The following is a 21,383-nucleotide window of genomic DNA, read 5'->3' as shown; positions in this document are numbered from 1 at the left end:
ACAGTCAGAAGAAGGGGATAAAAAAATTATCATTCTTTCCTTGGTTACAGCTGTGAACTGCACATTTTGAGAGTGATGCCAGAGTAATCCGTGTTTGTAAAATCGCCTAAAACTCTATTCAGCACGCCTTGTGGTTAAGGACTTTTCCTTTAACATTTCATTGCTTATTACTTATTACTGGCTTAATCATCAGCCGAGCTCCTTTTGATAATGTCAGCTTGTATCTTCTTTACCCCCATAATTCACATGTTCCAGGAAACCTGGAGCCTTTGCACATCAAGGTTCCTACACTCTCACTCAGGTAAGCACTACCAGAAGTAAGGGTTAAGGGTGGACTTGTGGCTTTGACAGCTTGGTAAACGTGGATTCATATCCCAGTCACGTATAGAATCCACTTGCAGTACCTGTGGACAATGCCACTACTGTCCAACAAGACACAAGATAGGTCAGTTCCCTTTTGGACACTAACAGTTCAAAAAGGAATGAGTATATTATACCCTGGTGGATTCTCCTGCAAGTAAAGATAAAATGGTGGTACACAAGTAGATATTTTGTTAAGAATTCTTTTATTTCAATGTTTGTTCATTTGACATATCGTCCATGACTTGGCTTGAGGCCAATGGAAGTGTCATGGATTTACCCTTAGAATAGGAGAAATGCTGGTGATGGTCAGAAGAACAGAATTAGTTTTTGTCTTAGCTATTACAGGAATGCAACTGAATGAAGAGCACTGTAAGCACATTTTCCTTCAGCTGCCTCAAGAAATTCTGCTTGGACATCTTCCTTGAAATAACTTCCACCAATTAGGTGACACTTCAGGCTACTATAGCATTTTCCCAGATCTTAATGTGTATCCTGAACAGGCTTGCAAATTAGGGAAAACTTCAGGATGCATGTACCTGGGAGAACCAGAAGTCTTCTCCCTGACCCAAATGTGAGACTGTACCCATTTCCATAGTCACACAATAACACGGGCCTCTGCAATATTCCAAGTGGTACTGAATGGGACCTTCAGCCATGAGACAGGCCACTGAAGGAATCCCATTATCTCCACAGTCAGACTTTGCCTCCATCCTTTACTCATATTTTCACTATGAAGCACTGTCATGTTCTATGTTTTTCAAACTTTCAAACTCTTGAATATTTCCCTGTATTTATTTATGTCTTGTTTCCACAAAACCACCTGCATCACAAATCAGTCCTTCATTCCTCATTTACTTAATCTCACTGTCAGCCAGATAAATCTCTCAAGATTTAGTGCATCTGCTTTTAATTCACAGCTCACATAGGGTCTGATGGGACAGTATCAACTCCATCATCGCATTTTCTTGGATTTGCTATCTGGATTAGTCAAGAGTCATTTCAATTCAAATTTGCCATTTAGATTTTAAGTAGAAGTCATGCTTTTCAGTATGCAATTCTTTTTTAATATCTTTTTTTTTTTTTTATAGGGAGAGCATTGCTTGTTCTGCCAAAAAGCACTGAGGTTTTGGTGTGCCTTCAGGAAAGTCTTAGTTGTGAACAGAGCTGGATCTGTAGCAGCTGCATACAGATACGGCCATAACCAGTCAATCTGAGGACACGTACAAACGGACTCGAGGAGAGCTCTCAATCATTACTACTTCAGCTTGCTAATAGCTCCACATAAACTGGAGGTTCTTATTTTTGTCATATATTTTTCAACGGGGTCAGAAGATCGTTTGAAATATAGGATTTTTTTCCAGAGATTTTCAGAATTGATCGTTTCTTTATACTGTTGTGTATTTTCACTTTTAGAATAGAATCGCTTTGAAGTTATCTTAAACATGACACCATTTTAAGAAATGGAAGCGTTACTCTTTCAGAGTAAAAAGAAAATCATACAGATAAACTTCTCATAAAGAAATTTAGAAAAAATGACACATTTACAAAAAGAAAAAAAGAAAAGGTTGGTTTCACAGTGTCTGCCTTCCTTTCTTTCCCTTCTCCAAGAAGTTTCACACAAGAGAAGAACATTTATTTTTTTCAGACATTGCCAAAAAACATTAAAATCGATCAGGGGAATGGGCATGGGTAAAAAGTACATCATATGTTTGGAAAACTAACCGTACTTGAGAAAACAGGAGCTTAGTCAATGATCCAAAGGCATTTTTTCTATGTTAAACTGTATTAACGCCATGCCCATAAATGACAGATTACAAGTTACTTGAGAAAGAACATAAGAAACAGAGCACACGTGCAAGAGCAGGCTGTACTCTTCCCCTACAGTCCATCTAAATTTCTGTGAATTTTGAACTGGAAGTTGTCCATACATCATCATGTTCAACTGCCACCTAAGAACACGCAGAGCTCGTAACTGCTCACTCGTCACTGCTTAAAAGTACTTTGGGAGATCACTTGTGGCAGCAACTAGCAAAAACTACTTTTTTTCATGTACGTTTGTCCAGACCAAATTATTTATCACATTTCCACAGAAATAATTTACTAATGCATCCTCTTGAACTCCTTTCCTCTGTTTGGCTATCTACCCCACCCCCAGCTTCTAAGGCCTTTTGCACCACAAATTCTCATGCAGTCGCAAGCTTTGAGACAAAGCTGCAAAAGCAATAATCTCTTACAGTTTGTAATGCTCATGTGGATGCTGAATGCTGAAGCAACCTCACAGCACTCCCCACTAATTGGCTACAAACTTGGTATCATTCTGTCCTGGTTTGGCAGCCATGACACATTCTCAAAGATAAACTTGTTTCCTGAGCTTCAATTATTTGCACTTCACATTATGGCAGAAACTCAGCCCTATCATTACAGCTTCATTCAGGATCTCCGAAGCAAAAACCCATTATGTGCTCCTGCTTTTCATCAGGATCCTCTTATCTTAAAGCGTTATCATCCACGTCCCAGAAAAGTCCATTTTACATACTGCAGCTTTAGGGGATAATTCTCACCACTCTGGATTTTGCTCAGCAGTGCTGACTTTTCCATTTCCCTTTGCCTATTCTCCACATAAAGATTTCTGTTATTCTGGACTGTTAGCCCAGAAACAGTCATCTCTTTTCAACTTTTCAAGAAAATTCAACTACAATATTTTAAATGCCTGATTTGGGCATCATCAAGTACAGGGAGGGGAAAATATATATATACAGCCATATAAGTCATCAGCTGAAAATGTATAGTCCCATTTCCATTATACTGTAAAGCAACTAAAGAGGCAAAGTAACTGCTAAAGTGACATAAGTATTTTCAAGAGAAATCACATCTGAGAATTCAGACATACCTAGAGAAACTGTAAGTTTGGTTCCAGTTCCAAATACGAGTTTGCCATAACCCCCAGTATTGCACTGTGACACCCTGCTTTGCAAAATGGTGCCTCTGTGTGCTCACATGCTGCACGTGGCAGTGCAGGGTGCTTACTGGAATAATCTAAGGAAGGCAAGTTACTGCCATCCCCTCAACATGTACAGTGAAATAAACACGTTAGACCCATTGCTCTATCATTTTTGCCACTCACTGTTCTGGCCTTTGCCCACAATCTAACCAGACATCTGCTTATTATTTCCTATGTGTGTCAGTTACTACATGCATATGTAGCCTTCCAGAAACAGTTCAGAAGCCTTCTGACCACTGCGGCTGAGTCTGACCAGGCTGTGCTGCCTTTCTGCTCAGTTCACTCTTCCAGGCTGCACTTTACACTGTATTATTTTAACACCCTCTGGGTTTCACCCAGAGATGAACGCCGCTACCAAACATGGGCTTGGATCTTGCCCTGAATTCTCACAGCCTTTCAGGACACAATAGAAGCCTCCCCTCCATTCTCTCCAGAACCGGGTCTGCCAAGGCAGCTTGGGCTGAGCTCTGATGTGTGCTCAACTACGTGCACACAAACAAGCACTCAGTGCAATAAATAGCCCGTTTCCATTACCAAGAGCCAGAAACAACAACTGCCCCAGACAGCAGAGAAACTGAGCAGTATGACTAATGTGAAGGGTTGAAAAAAAGTAATAATAATAATACAGAAAAAATCAGATATCAGAATTTGAATTCAGGCCATATATTCATGCAATCTGGGCTAAATAAATAAATAAATAAAGAGTAGAAATAAGACAATAAGACAATAAATAACATAACAAACCAACATGCTCCCAGTTTGCAGGGCTATCTAGTTTTGCACATCAAAAGTGGGCTAAACATAGTGACAGCTCTGTATCATGTTCTGTGTAGCTGGAAAAATACATTCACACCACAAAGGATATCAGGGCAAAGCACATCAAAACCTCACCCACTGGCTAACATCAAGCCAAATCCTTCCTTAAGAATAGAGCCCATGAGAGATCCTTGCTGCAAATTAAATGGAAAATGAGATCATAATTAAATTATTAGTTAATATGTGAACAAAATCCAGTCACCGGTGACACCTCTTCCTCATTCCCTCTGCAAAACCTAGACCATAATTAAATGCGCTCTCCATCCCATAAAGAAAGTGGGACTGAATTTCTAAGCAAGTATAGATAAAATCTAAGACACAGGTGAAGAAATTTAATTGTTTTCACTATTCTCCAGTGGAAAAAAAAAAAAAGGCTATCTTCCTGAACAACTTTGCTTTTCTTATATAGTTCCTTTCCAAATTTAGAAATTCCCAGATGAACTTACAGGACGACTGAAAATTTGCTTGAGATTTAATTGAGGTAATAAAAAATTAACATGAGGTTTCTGACTCAGGAAATGCCCAGGAAAGTTTGTTAGGTGTGAGAACATACACAATTTTCAAAGGAGGGAGTATATATAAAATTTCCACCAGTGTTATTGTATGTCTCCAAATTCAAGTAACTAAAAGGAAGCCTCTGGTTACGTTTAGAGACCAATTCCTAATTTTATTTCAGATGAAGTGAAAGAACAGACTAAAGAATCTGCTGTGAATATTTTGCAAACTAAACATACCTATAGTTAGGTATTTACCTAAGCTAAAAAAGTTCACATATCTGGAGAAAAACAAGGAAGTTACCTCCAACTCCCAATATAAGGGTTTTTTTTAATTTCCAGGAGAAACACCAGGACACAAAGCTTGCCTGCACCATGATGCAAGTGTGGAACTTCTCACATGGGAAGATAAGTTGCGTGCACCCGTATTGCCAGATTTTAAGTGTTCCCCCACAGCAAAACTGCACAGCTTGTGAAATTTAAATAATTGCACTAAGGAAGATCTCTGTCCTATAATATCTAGCAGATACTATAGTAAGAATGAAGTCCTTGCAATTCTCATTTGGCAACCACCTGCATCTGAACTGGGTTTTACTACTCTTTTAGCAAGCTTTCACTTTATTTTTGGTGGGCTGGGTTTTTCCACCAAACAGCTCAAAGTCCCGAGCCTCAGAAATCTTACTTGGTGTTACCACAAGTGTGGTTCCATCTCCAAAGGTAAGCTGGTAGGAATTCGTAGACACACAGTGCTGTCTGGTGTAGCAAAAATCTTTGCATGCTCTTCCAGAACTGTGAGGAGCGTATTCTGCTCGACATCCCTGCCTCTCAACTCACAGGGCTGAGCACCCTGCGGATAACTGCTCTGACTTTGAAAGTCAGAACAAGACATTGAGTATCCCCAGCTTTTCCTCATCTTTGGTGGCAATGTTCCCTGCCACAACCAGTAAAGGATGAGAACTTTTTGAACTGTACCAACAGATAGTTGGTAACGAAGCTGCTTGTGATCCCTGCTGAAGCAAAACTGTTGCCTTTGTTGTTAGACGTGGTGCAGTAGCTTCAGCACAAAGCCTTGTTGGGCTAGAAAAGGATGGGAACAAGAACATGACCACGGTTTAGGATCAGAGTAACTGACGACGACCACCCTCCTATCGTCCACTTTTCCCTCCACAGCTTTTTCCATGATACATCAAATGTGTAGATAACACGAGAAAAAATACAGTAATTCAAATCAGGACTACACAGTTCAACTAGACAGTTCCTTTCACTACCAACTCACAATCTGAAAAGCTACTCTGCTATTCAAGTCTAAAGCCACAATAAAAAACACAAGCATGTACAAACACGTTTCTTACTTGGTTTCACAATAAGCTCTGTCCCGTTTCCAAAGATGACTTTATAGCCAGTGTTCACACAGTGAAAAACAAGCCAACAAAAACCATCCTTGAAGCCATCACAACCACGGGCACAACTACAGTTTGTCTGATCTATCTCAGGAAATTTGAACGTGAAATACAGCAGCTCCTTCATGGGAAGACTGTGATATGGAGTTTAAATGTTTAATCCACCTGTTATCTTCTATCAGCTGTTCTGATGTGTAGGGATTTTCAAATGATGGTATGAGAAATAAGACAACGTTTCAAGCACATCCAGAATCCACTGTGCCACAAACAGCTCTCATGCAATAATGGCCCAAAGTGACAGAAAAACTAAACAACAACAGCACAACCCTACATTTTGAAGGAAGTGAACTATATTAAATTTCCTTTAGGCTTTTTTTGTTTAATTTGAATTTCCAAGTCTAAGCATTTCGTCCTTGACTCTTCCAATATTGGACGGCATAAAAATCAATTTTTGCCCATATTTTCAATAGATTTAAGACATTTTATCAAGTTAGCTCTTGTTTTTGTGAAGACTGCTATCCGAACCAGACCTATCTACTTCTTATACCCTCTTATCTTTTCCCACCTATGTTTGAATATTTTGTCAGCCTTGTGTTTTACCACAGAATTCAGCAGGAATTTGTCAGCTTCATTTGGAGTTGTTTTGAAGCAAACATTTTGATTTTTCCCAATTTAATGGATTGCACAGCAATGTGGATATAATTCAGAATGGAATAAAACTGAGGCTTAATACCCTGCTCAGGTATAGCATTTCTTGTTCATTCCCTCTCTCCCCATATAAGGTCAAATCGTAGATTATATAGACTTACTAAGATCAACTTTCAGTTTAGCTCCACTTACTCTTTAATTTTTTCCGGTGTGATCAGAAGCTGACCTCTCAAAAAGATAAACCAGAACTGTGTTCAGAAGAAAGCATGTAAAGGACAAATTGATCCACATCCAATTATACAACCATTATTTTTACCAGAAGATGATTTGAATATATGATGACTATAGGATAAGTTTATGGACAGAACACACCATCATGCACCTGCATCCCTGCCCTTGCATTCAATATCACCTTTTGTTCTGCAGCTCATTCATGACCTTTTCTCCAGAAAATAACATTGTGTACTTACAAGATAGCACTGCCAACCTTGTTCCAGAACCAAGGAGAACCCTTCTTCCTGCATCATACACCCAGTGCAATACACTCTGTCAAAATCTCTCTTTGCACAGACACCATCATTTCCTCTACAAATCCCATTATTTATCAACAGACAGGGAGTAAAGATGCCAAACTGTTTCTGTGTACTTTGGCTCCAGATCCATTTTTATTGCCATCTCATAAAAAAGTACTCAAGCTAAAAGTACCAGAAGTACAACAGCAAAATCATCTAGAGCCTGAGGGCAGCCAAGCACTGAAGGACTTTGGTATCTGCTTTGTTTTGTTGCCTTACAGGCCCCTGTAACACTGTGGAGGAGTTGAGGCCTTGGAAAAATTCTGCATTTGTGGACATGCAGATCTATTGAGCTGAGTGCCCAGCTCAGTACTGAAAATGAAAATTACTGATTATTCTGCATGTTACAGTGCTTACCAGGTCTCAGGGTTAAAATTACCCTCCCTGCCAAACACCATCTTCCCCACACCAGCGTTCACACTGTGGCCAAGGAGGCAGCAAACATAGCAGCTGTTCTGATGAGGTCAACATGTTGGTTATCCTGAAATGTGGAGTGTCAGAACTGGCAATGAATTTATCCAGAGAGATGGGTAGGACCTGCATCTGCAGCAAACCCTGTGGAAGCAGCATGAAGGATAACTGAGGAAGCTATATCATCTCCAAAGTCAAGTGATTTCGGATCATTGGAAAATGAAGTTTAAAATACACAGACACGTAAAACTTCAGACATCACAAGAAAAGGAAAATGCAACCAGTCAATTTAAGTTTAGAAAGCTTATTCACTGCTTAACAGAAAGTACCCCAGAATTTTTCAGACACAGAAGCTGAAAGGCACGTAGCTCTGCAGGACATGTTCTGAAAACACCACCCCTACTGCACCACTGCAGCCTGCAATATCTGCTTAAGCTTCAACAGGACCAGGTTTCCAAATTTATCTGGAATGCCATCATCTGCACCATGTACCACTAAGTTCATATTAAAGGGAGAAGTTCTTTTTCTGTTAACTTAAACACTATGAAATACTGCAGAGGAGGCCAAGGCCATGGTAGACATGCATGTGGTCATTTTCTAAGAGCTTCTGGAGAATTTCACGTTAGCTCACAAGTTTATCTCCAATAAACAAAAAGCATGGAGAGAAAAAATGACCCAAATTCTAGTTTCCAGTGTACTTGGCTACTTACGGGCCACAACTGAAAGCGAAGTTCCCTTTCCAAATGTGACTTTGTCTGCAATATACACACTCCAACATATTTCATTACAAAAATACTTCTGTCAGCCTCATGCACGGCCTTGTGCAATAAGCTGTTGCAAAGCTGTGTCACAGCACGCTCAAAAACAGCGTAATTACCTGGAACACAGTGGAATCTGTTCCCCAAACAATGTTCCAGATACACTTGTTCTTCTGACTGGGGCTTCTTTGAGAATACCATCCATTCACTGATGCTGGTTTTCACCCACGGTCCCAAAAGAGCTTGCGCTCGTGCTGTTATGCAAAACTAAATGTAGTGTTCTTGCCATCTACTTTATGATTTAGCAACAGAACAAGCATTCCGTGAGGGCTCAGGTTGCTTTTTCTCTCCTGTGTTATTGCTAGAGCAAAGCCACAGGACGTGACTGTGAGATGAAACTGCACCATTAACTCACCTGATTGGCAAGATGGTGGCTTTAGACGCAGAGCCAAGGGTGAATTTGAGGGTGTTGTCAGAACAGCATGGCAATTGACAGAAACCTGGAGGGTTCAGCTGCCAGCAGATGAAACCAGCACTAGGGATGTAGTGGTAGCCTCCTTGCTTACAGCCTGGACAAGTAGAATGCTCACATTCAGGTGGAAACAGTCTGCCGTTCTGAAGGTTGGATTGACAGTGGACTTGCTTGGCTCTATTGGAAGTTCTCCCAGTCATGGCTGTGTGCTCACCCACATAAGGTGCCCTTTGTAACTGTCCACACTTCTCTAGGCTGAAAGCAACTGTGGTGTACTTTTCACTCCAGTTATACTCAGAAAAACAGTCTACGTACTGAGAGCTATCTAGCTTAACTAACAGGACAGAGCTGCACCAAGCAAATTCTGGGCCTTGCCTGAGATACTTGAAAGGAAAGAAGTAAGAAACAGAACCTAAAACCCAATTTTGCATCTCCCACCACCTTTCATACCACATACAGGCACTGGGCATAAGTTGTTCTACCTGTTCCTCTGCCTTCTTTCCTGCTTGCTCACAGACTATCAGCAACCAGGAGAGCAATGTTCAAAGCATCTTTCTCTCAACAGGATAAGTCCACCTCATAGAAACATTTCTAAGGACAAGACCACATTTCAGTGGTGATCTCTAACTTGGGTAGGGATTTCATGCAAAGTCATATTCCCAGAGAGTCCTCTGATGGCTACATCATCTACATAAAACGAAATAGCACCTATTTTTTCCTCTACCTCTGTAAGGTGATATGGATGCCGCAGAGATATCTACAGTGCATGCATAAGCAATATGACAAAGGAGACAGAAAAACTGAACACTCACTTGGCTGGACGGACAGCCTGGTCCCCAAACCAAAGGTCACTGTGCCATATGCAGAGCTATAATCACACAGCATTTCCTCCCACAACAAAAAGCTCATCCAACATCTCGAAAAGCAGCATGAACCCTCAAGGCTCAAGGCCAGCAAATGCCAAGGCCAGGAAGGGCAGAACACACATCCATCTATGCTTAGAGTGAAGGGAGAAGCAGAAACAAGCACGTAAGGAAGTTTAAGTGCCATAACATATTGCATGGGAAGCCAAGGAAGCGGGGGGCAGCTGAACTTACTGGGCAGAACCTGAAGTTGTGTCCCCTGTCCAAGGGTGAACTTGCCGTAGTTTCCACAGTGGTTTTCGCCTTCACAAGAACATAAGCCCTTCTACATCCTTGGTGAGAAAGGCAACCCCATCTCCTTGAGAGCCCAAGCCCCTACTTTTAGAATCACAGAGTCGTTAAGGTTAGAAAAGACCACTAAGATCATCTAGTCCAACTATTAACCCACTGCCATCATGCCCACTAAACCATGTCCCAAAGTGCCACATTTCCACATTTCTTGAACACCTCCACTTCTTGAGCAACCTATTCCAATGCATCACTACTCTTTCTGAGTGGATTTTTTCCTATTATCCAACCTGAACCTCTACTGGCACAACATGAGGCCATTTCCTCTAGACCCCTAGCACTGGTTACACGGGAGAAGAGGCCGACCTCACCTCGCCACAACTTCCTTTTAGGTAGCTGTAGTGACAGTCAGGTCTCCCTGAGCCTCTTCTTCTCCAGACTGAATAATCCCAGCTCCCTCAGCCACTCCTCGTAAGACTTGTGCTCCAGACTTCTCAACAGTTTCATTGCCTTCTCTGGGCATGCTCCAGGGCCTTGATGTCTTTCTTCTAGTAAGGGGCCAACAACAATATTCAAGGCACAGCTTCACCAGTGCTGGGTATGAAGGGAAGATGATTTCCCAGCTCCTGCTGGCTACAGAGTTTCTGGTAAGAGCCATGATGCCATTGCCTTCGTGGCCACTCAGGCACACTACTGGTTTATGTTATGTTCCAACACCTCCAGATCCTTTCTGCAGTTTCCAGTCACTGCCCCAAGCATGCAGTGACCCAGCGCTTGGTTACGTTGAACATGGTGCAGCTGGCCTCAGCCCATTCATCCAGCCTGTTCAGATCCTTCTGTAGAGACTTCCTGCCCCGAGGCAGAAAAACTTCCCCCCAGCTTTGCCATCTGGAAACTTACTGAGGCACATTCAATCCCCTGGTCCATATCATCAGTGAAGATATTAAACAGGAAGGGCTCCAGTACCGATGTCTGGGGAGCACTACCTATTGCAGCCTAGATTTAATTTGATCCATCACTATTTTCTGAGCAAGGCCATACAGACAGATTTTTACCAATTTAAGAGAAGCCCTAAATTACATTGGTTTGCAAAAAAAGGAAAAGCCATAGGGAAAGAAAGCACCTGGTAGCTTCATAGGCTGCAAAGTGCCGGAGTGGACTCAGTGCTTGTACTCACAGAGCTTTACGGTCAGCAATGTTCCTTCACCGAATGTCATCTTTCCACCTGCTGCATTATACCCACAGTGTTTCCTGCTGCCTCAAAAACCCAAGTCTTGGCTTACATCCACTCTAATTCATGCCATTAACCACCTCTGACTATCCTTTGTAAGTAAACTCTCCTATGCCCAGAGAGAAACTTCTGCTCTGTCACCCCTTCTTCCCACATCACCCTGCAACTCCTTTGCCATAACCAGACAGAAGATGAAGGATTGTGCATGCTGTCCATAATGCACGTACTAACATTAATGTCTTAGAGATTTGTGCATTATCATGCAAGGCTACAACATACCACCAACAGTACTCATGAGGCTTTACACAAAGCTTTGCTCCAGCTCCAAAGGTCAGCCTGCTCAAGCCATCACTCACAGCGACACAAGCCCTTATGCAAGCACTCTCCTCCACCCATAATAAGGAAGCCCTTAGTGTGGTTGGCTGACCCCCACCTCAGCAAGACTTCTCCTCCTATTCCCTATCCATCCATACTATCCCCTAGGTTGCCAGCACAATGGTAAATTCCTCATAAGTTTCAGAAAATCAGTGTCACAGAGCATACTCCATGTCTAAAGGTGACTTAGTCCCAAAAGCATGCTGACCTCCAGTTCAGCTCTACTCTCACCACCACAGTAACTGCAGCAGTGAGGGCATTCTTGTAGCCTGTAATGGCAGGCAAGAGCTTTCAGCTCAGCAAATGTGAAATCAAAAGGTGGAACACCAAAGTACATCTATGGAAAAAAGCATGTATGGAAGACCTTTGGGAGCTGCATGACAGAACTGAGAGTCTGGTCCCTGAGCCAAAGGTCAGCTTGGAGTCATATTTAGAATAATGCAGCATTTCCTACCCTAACAGAAAGCCTCCCCTCGTCCCCTCCGAGACATCTGGGTAGCAACACACATCTTCATTGATTGTGCACTCATGATAAAACAGACACTGATTGATGTCTTGCGAAAGTGAAGCTGAGGAAGAGGAATGCAAATGTCCTCAGCTCTGGAAAGGCCAAGGGCATTCTACTCTGAGACCTGCATCAATGTTTCAATCAGACCATTTCCCCTGGACATACTGCTCACAGTCTGTGTCCATCCATGCACACAGTCTGTCACCTTCCATCATAAATATCTTCCCCCTTCTACTGTGGAAAAATTGTGCTCAACTGCTATTTCTTCCCATTCCACCCTCCAGCTTGTTTGCTATAACCAGTCAGAAGACAAAAAATTGTGCATGCTGACATGCAGAAAAATCCCCAAATGTACAAAATAACATTATTGTTCTGGGTATTTCTGGATCACCATGTAAGGATGTAAAATACCACCAGCAGTACTCACAGGGCTTTACACAAAGCTTTGTTCCAGCTCCAAAGGTGAAGCTGACCCAGCCAACACTCACAGCAACACAAGCCCTTGCACAAACACGCTTCTGTCCCCATATCAAGGCAGCCTTCAGTGTGGCTGGCTGAGCCCTAACTCTGTAACACTTGGGTGACCCTTTCCCTAAAACAGTGAGACCTCCAATTCAGCACTGCTCCCACCACGCTGAAATACTTTAACTGCAGCAGTGAGGGCATTATTAGAAATGGCAGAAGAGGGATTTTAGCCCTGTCGTGTTATAAGTCCAAAGGTGAAACACAAAATTACATCTATTGGAAGAGGCACAAATGGAAGATCTATGGAAGCAGTGTACTCACAGGGTTGGACAGAGAGCCTGGTCCCTGTGCCAAAGGTCAGCTCTCTTGCACCGTATCCTGTATTCACACAGCATTGCTTCCCTTAACAGAAAGCCCACGCTGTCACTTGAGAGCCAACACTGGTCCCCAAGCATTAGTCTGACCATGCCAAGTCACAGAGGGGCAGCAGAAGGGTGAGGAGGATCCTTCTCACCCCAAAGCAAGAGTGGAAATTACCATGCTGGTTGCATGGGATGAGGCTGGGCTGAATTTGAGGGGCACTTCCAAACGTTCTCCTCCTTCTCCTGACCTCAAAGCCCATCCAAACTGTCCTCTGTGTTGCCATCACAAAGGCAAATCCCTGACAAGATGTGAGAATGCCAGTGAGACACAGCACAGACTGAGAGCTCTGAGTACCCTTTCCCAAAAGCATTCAGACCTCCAGTTCAGCTCTGCTCACAACATAAGGGAGCTCTGCTCACTTATTTTCTGCAGCAAGAGCATTCTCACAGCCTGCAATGGCAGAGAAGGGTTCCAGCTCACAAAGCTGTAATAAAAGGATTAACACTGCATTACATCTCCTGCAAAAAGCACCTATGGAAGACTGTTTGAAAAAGCACACTCACATGGTTGTACAGAAAGTCTGGTCCCTGAGCCGAAGTTCAGCTTGCCAGCATTGGAGTTAGAATCACACAGTATTTCCTTTCCAAACAAAAAGCCCACACAGGCATTTGAGAGGCAGCACCTATCCCCATCCTGTGGTGCACTCTTGAGACAATCCAGGCCCTGATCCATGAGTTCAGGAGGAACGGTTTAAGTTGAGAAAGTATCAGTGATTCATAGAACCATAGAATGGCTTGGGCTGGAAGGGCCCTCAAGGATCATCACGCTCCAAACGCCCTGCAGCATGCAGGACCACCAACATCCATATCTAATACCAGACCCGGCAGCCCAGGGCTCCTTCCAACCTTGTGTTGAACCCCTGCAGGGATGGAGCATCCAGAACCTCTCAGGGCAGCCTCTTCCAGCACCTCACCGTCTCTTATCAAAGAACTTCCCCCTGATATTTAAACTATATCTTAGCTCAGCTCTGCTCACAACACATCTGTAATTTTGGCAAAGGAGGCATTCTTGAAGCCAGTAGTGACAGATAAAGCCTTTCAGTCCAACAAACATGAAATCAAAAGGCCAAGAAACAAGAAAACAAAACTACATCTATTTGAAGAAATTCCCATGGAAGACCTTTAGGAAATGGGCACTCACATGGTTGAACAGAAAGCCTGGTCCCTGAGCCAAAGGTCAGCTTGTCGGAGCCGTAGCCAGAATCACACAGCATTTCCTTCCCTAACAAAAAGCTCACACAGGAGCTTCAGAGGCAGCGCCTGTGCTCTCATTCAGTGGAGCACTCTCCAGACAAACCAGGCGCAGAACCATGACTGGAGGAAGAGCAATTTAAGTTGGAAAGAAGAACCCAGCTGAGCTCAGCCCTGGGAAAGCCTCAGGAGTTCCACGCTCAGAGCTGGATCAGTGTTACAATCAGACCCTTTCCCTGGACGCACTGCTCACAGCGTGCCTTACCAACAGCTGACTGCAGAGCCCAACGCACACACGTACATGGGCAAAGACACACAGACTCCATCCCTGCGGAGAGCAGTTTCCAAAGCAGTACAGCTGGATTTACCAAAGGAGGGAATGCAACCTTCCTATCCTTTCTCATTCAAGCTGGCTTTCTACCTACCAGGTCTCAGTGCCAGTCGTGTCCCTCCTCCAAAGGTCACCTTCCTGCTGGATGCTGAACTCACACCATGGCACACCAATGGCAAATACTACAGACAACCCTACACTCCAGAAACAGAGCCAGGTGCCACAGAAAAATGCAGAGGGACAGCAGATGTTACCCCTGCCCTCTGCCTCTGACTCCACATTAGGATGCCTTTCTGGTCAAGCTCTTTGGACCGTTCCACACAGGAATCATCCTGCAACAAGCACCAAGTGGGAAACCAATCCAGTGCTCGGGCTGCAGGGTAAGGAAACAGCCAGCACCCAGCTGGGCATTCACAGAGAGCACTTTGCCATGCCCAGAGCTCACTCTCCTGTTCCTCTGCCACACTTCAGCCAGCTCTGCAGGGGCTTTACAGCTGCACAACAACAAGCACAGGCAGCAGCGGCGAGCTGTGAGCAGGCACTGTGACCTCAGGAATGCACTGCTAGGAACTGCACAGGGACCTTCTGGGAGCACAGAAATGTTCCTTTGGGACAGGCTGAGCTTCACCTCAAGGACCGCCTGCCCCACCTCAGCAGCTCAGTTTAACACATGCAGGTAACTAAGAGCTACTCACTGGGTCTCACAGAAAGTCTGCTGCCATGCCCAAAGGTGAGCTTGCCAAAACCAGAGCCTCCAAATTGCCACAGTCACAGCCTGCTTTACAGAAACCCCTCAGCTCACAGAATGGAAACAATTAACCTCAGAAAGATTGACATTTGTAAGTCATGTCAGATCATGAACCAACACTGCCCTTATCCAGGAGATACTTGCACTGGTGCTCACTCAGGAGTGGCAAGTTCTGCCTGGGACATTCCTGGAGAGAAGAATGTTCTTCTCTCAATCCACAGTGCTGACCTGCATTTGAAAACAGTCTTATTCCCAGAAACAATTTAAAATTCTGCTGTCTCCCCTTCTTCCCATTCTACACTGCATCTCTTTTGCCATAACTGTACAGAAGATAGGAGTAGACATGCTCTGAGAAAGCTTTTCCATAACGAACAGACTAAGATTATAGCCCTGGGTACATCTGCATCCTGATGCAAGGATTCAAATACCAGCAGCAGTACTCACAGGGCTTTACACAAAGCTTTGTTCCAGCTCCAAAGGTGAAGGTGCCCCAGCCTACACTCACAGCAACACAAGCCCTTGCACAAACACTCTCCTGTCCCCATATCAAGGCAGCCCTGAGTGTGGCTGGCAGAATCCGATCCTCAGCACATTTGCACAACCCTGAAGCAAGGAAACCTCCAATTCAGCTCTGCTCCCACCACCGTTGGAAGACCAATGGAAGCAGTGTACTCACGGGGTTGCCCAGAAAGTCTGGTCCCTGTGCCAAAGGTCAGCTCTCTGACAGCAGATCCTGTATTCACACAGCATTGCCTTCCTTCACAGAAAGCCCATGCAGTCACTTGAGAACTAACGCTGGTCCCCAAGGATTAGTCTGACCATGGCAGGTCACAGAGAGGCAGCAGAAGGGTGAGGAGGATCCTTCTCACCCCAAAGCAAGAGTGGAAATTAACATGCTGGTTGCATGGGATGAGGCAGGGTTGAAGATGAGGGTCACATTCAAATGTTCTCTTCCTTCCCCTGCTCCCACAGTCCATCCAATCTGTTATCTATGTTGCCATTAAAAAAGTGAATCCCATACAAGGCATGAGATTACCGGTCTGACAGCAGAGAACTGTCCGAGAACACAGGTGACCCTTTAACAAAAGCATTCAGACATGCAGATCAGCTCTGCTCAGAACTCATCCTTAATTGAAGCGCCGCGGACGTTACTGGAAACTTCCATGGCAGAGATGGATTTTAACTTGGAAAATTTAAGATCAAAAGAAGGAACACAAACCTACATCTATGGCAGAGAGCCCCCTTGGAAGAACCTATGGAACTGCATTACACTCACACGGCTGGACAATGAGTCTGGTCCCTCAGCCAAAGGTCAGCTGGTAGCCATAACCAGAATCACACAGCATTTCCTTCCCTGACAAAAAGGCCCCTCAGGCACCTGGGAAGCAACTCCTGTTCCCATTCTATGGGGCACATTCCTGATAATACAGGCACAGGTGGATGTATTGAGAAAGGGATGCCTTCATATCAGAACAAGTACAACAGCAGCAGCAGAAAGCTCTGAGCAGACATGGTAGCCTCAGGAATGCCAGTGTTCATGGCTTTACAGGGACCTTCTGTGAGCACAGAAATGTTCCTTTGGGACAGGCTGAGCTTCACCTTCATGACCGCCTGCCCCACCTCAGCAGCTCAGTTTAACACGTGCAGGTAACTAAGAGCTACTCACTGGGTTTCACAGAAAGTCTGCTGCCATGCCCAAAGGTGAGCTTGCCAATACCAGAGCCTCCATATTGCCACAGTCACAGCCTGCTTTACAGAAACCTCTCAGCTCAGAGAGAAGAAACACTGTGAAGAAACACCCTTGGAAGAAGCTGACATTTGTAAGCTATGATGGAGCATGAACTCTATGATACAGGACAAAGGTGACCATTGATGAGTCATCTCCAATATCCCTTCTCACTCACCAGTCCCGAAATGTATTGGCTCTGCCATCAACACTGCCCTTATCCAGGAGATATTTGCCCTTGGGCTCCTTCAGGACCGGAAGTTCTGCCTGGGACATTCCTGTAGAGAATGTTCTTCTCCCAATCCACAGTGCTGACCTGCCTTCCCAGATTTACAATATTTATTTACAATCCCACAATTTAAAATTCCGTTCTGTTTCCCCTTCTTCTCACACCATCCTGCATCTCTTTTGGCATAAAGAGACAAAAGTGAAAGGTTTGTGCATGCCTAATGAAAGTTTTTCCATAACATGCATACTATCATTCATGTCCTGGGTATTTCTGGATTTCCATGTATGGATAACAAATAACACCAGCAGTACTCACAAGGCTTTACACAAAGCTTTCTTCCAGCTCTGCTCACAAGTCATCCTTACCTTCCACAGCATGGGCACTGCAAGGGTCTTCAATGGCAGATTAGAAATTCAAGCAATGCAATTCTGAGATGGAAAAGAGGAAGAGAGCACGAGATCTATCGCTAGGAGCCCTATGGAAGACCTACAGAAACTGCCTTGCACTCACGTGGCTGAACGATGAGTCTCGTTCCTGAGCCAAAGCTCGGCTTGGAGATGTAGCTGGAATCACACAGCATTTCCTTCCCTAACAAAAAGGCCCCTCAGGCATCTGGGAAGCAGCACCTGTCCCCATTCTGTGGTGCACAGTCCTGATGATACAGGCACAGATCAACATCTTGAGGAAAAGAAGCTTTACAGCTGCACAAGAAGCACAGGCAGCAGCAGCAGCAGGGAGCTGTGAGCAGGCACTGTGACCTCAGGAATGCACTGCTAGGAACTGCACAGGGACCTTCTGGGAGCACAGAAATGTTCCTTTGGGACAGGCTGAGCTTCACCTTCATGACCGCCTGCTCCACCTCAGCAGCTCAGTTTAACACGTGCAGGTAACTAAAAGCTACTCACTGGGTCTCACAGAAAGTCTGCTGCCATGCCCAAAGGTGAGCTTGTCAGTACCAGAGCTTCCAGATTGCCACAGTCACAGCCTGCTTTACAGAAACCCCTCAGCTCAGAGAGAATAGAAACAGTCACCCTCAGCAAAGGCCGACATTTGTAAATCACGACGGGGCATAAAATAAATGGTGAAGGACAAAGCAAATAGTTCCTATGAGATTTGCAAAATCCTTTCTCACAAACTATTTCCCAACAAGAGTAGCTCTACCACCAACACTGCCCTTAGGCAGGAGATATTTGCCCCTGTGCTTATTCAGGATCTTCTCTCAGTGCACAGCACTGACCTTGCTTTGCAAATTGCCTTCTCTGCTCAAATATAAAATTCTGCTCTGTCTCCCTTTGCTCCCACATCACACTGCAGCTCCTTTCCATAGCCAGACAGCAGGCACAGGACCATGCATGCTCACAGAAAGCCTGTCCTACATGAACGTGCTAACATTGTTGGTATTTCTGGATCAACCTGCAAGGCTTGAAAACGGGACCAACGCTACTCACACGGCATTACGTGTAGTTTTGTTCCAGCTCCAAAGGACAGCCTGCTCACGCCATCACTCACAGCAACACAAGCCCTTACACAAACACTCTCCTCACTCCATAACACGCAGCCCTTACTGTAGCTGGCCAAAACCCTTCCCAAAAAACTCTCAGGTGATCCGTTCCAAAAGCTTAAATCTGCAGTTCAGCTCTGCTCCCATCACACCATAACTGCAGCAACAAAGACATGCTGGAATCTGCAATGGCAGAGAAGAAATTTCATCTCTGCTAGTCTGAAATACATATGGGAACATAAAGTTACATCTATTGCAAAAGGCACCTATGGAAACCATGCACTCACGGGGTTGAACAGAGAGTCTGGTCCCTGAGCCAAAGGTCAGCTTGCTGGAGCCAAAGCCAGAATCACACAACATTTCCTTCCCTAACAAAAAGCCCACACAGGCACTTGAGTGGCAGCACTTCTTCTGACGCTGTGCTGCACTCTCCAGACAAATCAGTCACGGATTGATGAGTTGTGGAAGAACAGTTGAAGTTGGAAAGAAGAGCTCAGCTGAGCTCAGCTCTGGGAAGGCCACGGCCATTTCAGTCTCACCTGGATCAGCATTACTATCAGACCATTTCACCTGGACATTCTGCTCGCACTGTGTGTCATTCTAATGCTTGACTGCAGCATGCCCAACATGCAGCGTGCACTCAAACACACACTGTGTCCATCTCTTGGGGAGCAGTTTCCAAGGCAATACAGCTAGTTAAGGCAACAGAGGGGAAGCAGATTTCCTATCCTTTCTCATTCAAGGTTGCTTTCTACCTACAAGGTCTCACCATCAATCATGTCCCACTTCCAAGGGTCTCCTTCCTGCTGGGTGCTGAACTCACACAATGGCAAATTCTACAGACAACCCTACACTCCAGAAACAGAATCAGGATCCTCAGAAAAATGCAGGGGGACAGCAGATGTCCCTTGCCCCTGACTCCAAATTCAGGTGTCCTTCTGGTCATGCTCTTCTGACCTCTCCATGAAGGGAACACCCCGGAAAATCAATCCCAATTGACTTGGATATTTCTCATTACTCTCTAAGGATTCAAAATACCACCATCAGTACTCACAGGGCTTTACACAAAGCTTAGTCCCAGCTCCAAAGGTGATTCTGCTCAGGACATCACTCACAGCAACACAAGCCCTTACGCAAACACTCTCCTCTCCCCATAGAAAGGAAACCCTTTGTGTGACTGGCCAAAAGCTTTCCCAAAAGCCTGCAGGCCTCCAGTTCAGCTTGGCTCCCACCACCCCCAGTTTCAATTACTGAAGCAGTACAGGCATTCTCAGAACCTGCAGTGCTACAGAATTGCTTTCAGCTCTGCAAGGGTGAAATTATGAGAACACAGGTTTACATCTAATGGAAAAGGCACCTAAGGAAGACCTATGGAAGCTGCACACTCACGTGGCTGGACAGAGAGTCTGGTCCCTGAGCCAAAGGTTGGCTTGCTGTTGTAGTTATAGTCACACAGCATTTCCTTCCCTAACAAAAAGCTCACCCAGGTCTTTTGAGGCAGGACCTGCCCCCATTCCATGGTGCACTCTCCTGACAAACCAGGTGCTGATCCACAAGTAGAGTAATTTAAGTTGGGAAAGAAGGTCCCAGCTGAGCTCAGGTCAGGAAAGGCCGTGGGTTTTCAGGGGGCTGCCAGAGACAAGAACATTCCTGCTCTGACCGGAGAAAGGGAACGCTGGGGGACGCGGAAAGTGCTGACCTCTACGGCAGAATGACAAAGCAGGACAGAACTTGTACTCACTGGGCTTCACAACCAGGCGCGTCCCTGTGCCCAGCACCACCTTGTAGTTTCCAGCATTCACACAGCCTGTCACCCCATAGCAAAAACCATCACCTCTCATGCCACTGCCTGCACAAAGCAACTCAAACAGAACAGCTCCTTCCAGCAAAACCATCTGTCGGGAGCCAACAATTATCTGTCACCATCACAAGCCTGTTTTAGGAATGAACTAAAAGCAATCACCTCTCACAACTTTATCACAAACCACAAGTTTCAACACTACTGCTGCTACGAGTAGTGGAATCCAGCATGAGTTTAGCACCCTTACCACTAGTTCTTGGGGAATTCCATCTATGGGAGGGAAGAGGACTGCATTCAAGGAAGAGCGTGACTGTTCAGGGTATTCTACAACTGTGCAAATCCAGCCCCAGCTTGTTAGAGAGAGAGCCATCTCACCCAGCTTCATAGGTTGCGATGGTCACTGCTTGTAAGCTTATTCCCTAGAAGTGGTGTTTTTGGAACTTCATTTTTCTTGTTCTATGTGACTAGAGAATAAAAGAGAATCATTGTGATTCTACTTCATTGCATCTTTTCTTAAAATCAAAAGCATATATTGTTCATATTTTTAAAAGAATGTAAAGCAAACAAACAGTAAATTAGGGGTTGGTGGGGGTTTTTTTGTGTTTGTTTGCTTAAAGTTATTCAACACTGAGCAGAAAGTGGCTTAAAACTTACTTGGTTTCACTCTTAGTTGAACTCCACTTACGAAGGTGAATTTTCCTCCAGAGGCAGAATTCACACAGTCTTTGTTTTCACGACAAAAACCTCGAGCTTTCTTTTTTTACGTGGC

At 44.5% G+C, this 21,383-nt stretch overlaps 1 long non-coding RNA gene across 4 annotated transcripts in view; it reads right to left on the bottom strand.

The window, feature by feature from the left end:
• Positions 1-15,103: 15,103 nt before the first annotated feature.
• Positions 15,104-21,383, bottom strand: part of LOC128091743 (uncharacterized) — a 35,108-nt gene continuing 28,828 nt past the window's right edge. The window contains exons 2-3 of one of the 4 annotated variants that reach the window (XR_008211507.1): positions 16,957-17,118; positions 15,104-15,237 (exon numbers count right to left, since the gene is read on the bottom strand). This is a non-coding gene — a long non-coding RNA (uncharacterized LOC128091743). Of the gene's footprint in view, positions 15,259-16,956; positions 17,119-21,383 lie in introns of all 4 variants that reach the window. The other 3 variants (XR_008211505.1, XR_008211504.1, XR_008211506.1) reach the window with 3 other exon arrangements.

Source organism: Tympanuchus pallidicinctus, unplaced genomic scaffold, assembly GCF_026119805.1.
Source record: "Tympanuchus pallidicinctus isolate F22 unplaced genomic scaffold, pur_lepc_1.0 scaffold50, whole genome shotgun sequence".
In the NCBI taxonomy this organism is placed as follows: Eukaryota; Metazoa; Chordata; class Aves; order Galliformes; family Phasianidae; genus Tympanuchus; species Tympanuchus pallidicinctus.
This window is presented reverse-complemented; position numbering and strand designations above follow the sequence as displayed.